The sequence below is a fragment of the Hipposideros armiger genome, unplaced genomic scaffold, assembly GCF_001890085.2.
Source record: "Hipposideros armiger isolate ML-2016 unplaced genomic scaffold, ASM189008v1 scaffold_912, whole genome shotgun sequence".
Taxonomy (NCBI): Eukaryota; Metazoa; Chordata; class Mammalia; order Chiroptera; family Hipposideridae; genus Hipposideros; species Hipposideros armiger.
The window spans coordinates 518,754-523,411 of record NW_017732262.1 but is presented as its reverse complement, the minus strand read 5'-3'; positions in this window follow the sequence as shown (position 1 = coordinate 523,411).

Below are 4,658 nucleotides of genomic sequence, written 5' to 3'. Positions count from 1 at the left end.
TATGTTTTTAACCACATGGAGAGACTAACTCTTTCTGCTTTCAGTAGAGGCAGAGGAATTTATTTTGATGCGGTCAGCAGCTAGTCAGTGCTTTCTCCTTCCAACACAGAAATGTTACATGGCTTGTCAACGTGGTTCTTCTCTAAGGGATGACCATCTATAAAGGCACAAAGGCACAATACTGGAGAAGGGCCCAGAATATTCCCCCACACACACACACACACAGCAAATAGGGACTAGACACAGTGGAGTAAAAATAAAATAAAAATAAAAATGAAGCACTTTGCCTTAAAATGGAACTTTCCTAGAGATTCAAGTGAAAACCTACAGAGACATCATAACCACAAGGAGGCAGCCAAGATTCAAAGGGAAGAAAGATGTGCTGAGTTAAAATTTTTCCCAAGAAAGTGTTTGCCTGAAAGCCAGTATTAAAACACTCCTCTATACCCTTCAAAAATCAAATACTTGCCCTATTATCGACTCCGAGTTTGCTTACTTCTGTCTGCTCGACAAAAGAGAGACACAATAAATGTCTTGGGCAGGAATTCAGCAAAGTAATCAAGAGAAGTTCCAAACCACCAACAGACTGCTTTTTTTCCCTGAAAGAGTAGATAAATCAGATGGCAACTCATTGACTCTATGCACCAGAATCTTACACATGTATATTCAATGCCTTGTGACCCTTACTTCTTAGAGATGTCTTTTGAAAATATGAGCAGACTGTTTTATTTGACTGATATCTCTTGATAAATGTGAGGTTCATAAGTGATTGATCTAATTGCAATAGTTCACTTAGAACAATCCCCAATTGGGGTACCATTGGAAGTTGACAATATTTGGAGCACTAACTCACTAGAAACAATGGGATCTCACTTTGTTCCACGTTGGATGATTAAGGGATCCTTACTGTATTTTTCTGTCCACTTTCAAATCAGAAATACCAGGGGCTCCTTTATATGCTGAAGTACCACATGGCAGAAAGAGCAAACAAGGTTTTATGCACTTCAGCAGCTCGGCAGGAAACGGGTTTTTCAATAAATATCATCCCTTAACAGTCTAGCTCATTAATGATTTTTATTACTTTCTGTAAGTGTGCCAAATCCCTCATGGAATTCAATTACATTTCAAGAATAAAAAGCACAATACATGGAAACACTGAAATCTTATAAAAGACAAGACATTTTTTTTTAACCTTTTTTTATCCCTCCCACTGAGACACTTAAGAATATAGATCTATAATGTCTACGGCTTCATGCACCAACACATGATGTAATGTGAAATAGAAAGTGATTGAGAGCAGGTTAAATGCAGTTACTAGGTCTGAAAATGTTCTTAAAAAAGTAAAAAGAAAAAGAAGGAAAATTACAGTCTCCAAACTTAACCCTTTGTTTGTATATGAAATAAGGAAGGCAACCTTGTAAAATAACTTTTAATTTTCTACTTCCTCTGGAGAGAACAGTATTGGGTAACAGGTTCTCCTTCACTAGCATCAGCACAGTGAATCTACAGTGCACCAAATCAACAGAATTCATTACTTGTCATTGAATATGAGGCTTAGAAATCTCCCAGGAGAAAAATATTAAACAATATGTGTCTGGTGTTACTTCATCCCTGTTTTCTGTGGCATTTTTTTCTCCTCATTTTGTAAGCACTTGAGGCACAACAATTGTGTGTATTATTGGATTTATCTATCCAAGAATGCTATGGGTTTGTAATAAATATTAAAAAAACAATAATCCGAAGAGCCCAGAAGAAAACTCTCACTTTAATTTGAAAGCCAGATTTCATAAAAACAAACAATAGTTTTATTAGAATAGAATGTAAATCAATAAATATATTTAATTTATAATAAGTTTTGTGAGTAGAATTAGCCTGTTACTTTCTTCTTTGTTCTTAGCTATTTCACTCACATTATAGCTAAAGAAAATATTTTCAAAATATAAACTCTTCATATTCTAATTCAAATGTCACACATATTTTATGAAATAACATAAGTGATCCCTAACAGAAAGCTTGTTAGGTCTATTTATAGTGTTCCGTTTTGCATGATGGTTGTGATTCTGTTCTAGATAGGGAATAATCCCCTTACAAAATATGCCATATAAAGTTCATCTGATTATTCTAGCCTTCGGAATAAAGACAAAGGAATATGACAGTAATAGTGAAATAGTCTATAAACCATGCTCAAATTACTATGGTTCAAATAAAATATTAGGATATTACAATATATGAATGAAAATCTGCACATGTTTGAGTGCTAATTATAAAAGACATATTTTGATCACAAAGGTTAAAAGTTTAGCAGTATAAACCACTGGATATGCAAGTGTATGATAAATTTTAGAGATGAGAAACTCCAAATTAACTGCAATAAAACACATAATTATGGAAAATGAACATGATGGTGATAATGTCTTATAAAATCTATGACACTAAATTCTTTAAAACTACAAAATACTTAGGTACTTTTATACTGATAGGTAGGAAAGTCTTAATAGATACGCTGACTTTTAAGCTGGTTCTTTAATAAAGGAATACATTTTAATAAACAGAAAGTGCAAGTGTCCCAAATGGCTTGAACACATGTAGAAATGACTGAAAACTATAAAGGAAAAAACAGTGTGGCACCATTAATATCCTCTTAATATATTCCCTTAGTCTACTGATTTATTGGCAGACAAATCCCATTCATTGTAACTGATTAAGGAAAACAGTGAGTTTTGATGGAAGCTTGATTCAATATATAAAAATGTCCTGTTTTAAATGTTTTACACATTTTGAATAAATTTTATTTGGTTTATCACACAAAGTGGACGTTATATTAAAAAATATCAATTTGATTGAGACTTATATAAACTAAATTCAGATATTTTATAAGAAACTATGCTAAAGAGTTGTGTTCTACAAAAAACATTTGAGAGTGCTACATAAGGACGCATAAAGGTTTATAGTTTTCATATTATTTCCATTCAATTTAATAATTATTCATTTGAAGTTAACAGAACATTTTGATATAGTAACTAACTGTGTAACACTGAACTAGGTGCTCTGTTGGAGAGAAGCCAAGTCTTATTTGCTCATCACTACAAAACCAACGCCTATCACATCGCTGGCTACAAAAGAGAGCCTCAGCACTGAATGAACAAAAGATTACATAACTTAATGGACACCACTGCATTTTGAAGATCAATATTTTCTGAGTAGTTTCAAAATGTTTTTGATTATATCCTCTTTAAAATAATGCCCGAACTATATAACATTAGAGATTCTTATTTAGTAGTGTCAAAGTTTAAATAATTGTATAAAATATAACTTCTATTGTATTATAAACATTGGCATTTTAAAATAAAATCAACATTACTTTTAAAATATTTATCCAAAGTGCTAAAAATTCAGAGTGATTTTAAAACCACAACCATATATTTAGTCAGTAATTTTGTATCATTGGTTTTCTCCTTTAACACCAATTCATTTATTGTTTGAAAAAGATCCACTGGGCATCTGATATGTGTCAGTCATTGTTCTACACACTTGACATAAGTGATGGGCATTCCTGTCCTTTCTTCTTTGTCTCAATCCCCTTTCCTCTCACTGGTCTTTCTCAGAAGGAACCCATGAGATGGCCGTGTGTGTGTGTGTGTGTGTGTGTGTGTGTGTGTGTGTGTGTGTGTGTAGAGCCTTCTAATAATTTCTGGGGAAGGGTCCTTGAAGCTTAGGCTTGAAGTGGCCTATAGTAAATAAGTTCAAGATGTTAGAGCTTTATTGGCATAATATTGAGAAAGTGGTCAAACAGCACAAAGATGTGAGAATGTTTAACTCCATCGGGCGCAACTGATCTCACAGATTCATTCCACACAAATTTTCAAATATCTAACAGTTAACTTAAGTATCATGACTCATCGCTTCCGTATCTTCCCCCTTTACCGTAACCTATCGCCAGTCATGTTTGTGACTTAGTCAAGACGTACTTCATAGCGGCATCTTTGTGTGCAATGAATCTGTGAGATCAGTTGCGCCCGACGGAGGGTTAAATGATCTTACCATGTACGATCTAAGAGTGCAGCATTTGACAAGCATTTCTAGGAAGATCCAAAGGCCATCCCTTCAATAAAACAATAAGCAACATTCTGATGATGGCGCTGGCCTCTGTGAGAATCTTGGTGGTCCTTGTCCTGTGTGGGTTCATACTGGGTTATGGTTCTGTGGACATTATGGGGAACTGTGGGATTCCAGAGTGGAAGAGACCACATAGCAATATTTAACCATCAAGTATACAAAACCCAGAAATGCAATCAGGGTGCATTGATCTGCAGGGATATATGGCTAATAAATTATAGTACTCTAAGGGGAGATGGAGAGAGAGTAAATTAGGATATAGATCAACTTGAATAAAAAAACTATTGTCACTAGTCCAGTTTCTAGTTTTAATTCAGTTCATAGACACAGAACTAATTGTTTCAAGGATAGGCCTGTTTGAATTGGGGAAGGATTCTACAACACCACCAAGTATATGCCATAATTGTTACCCTTTCCTTCCCTAAAGACCTATGGACATTAACTAGACAGTATATATTTGGGAACTAAAACCTAATTAAATGTTTAATTAATTTTAAAATATACTTGTATTATTATTATTATTATTATTATTATTATTATTA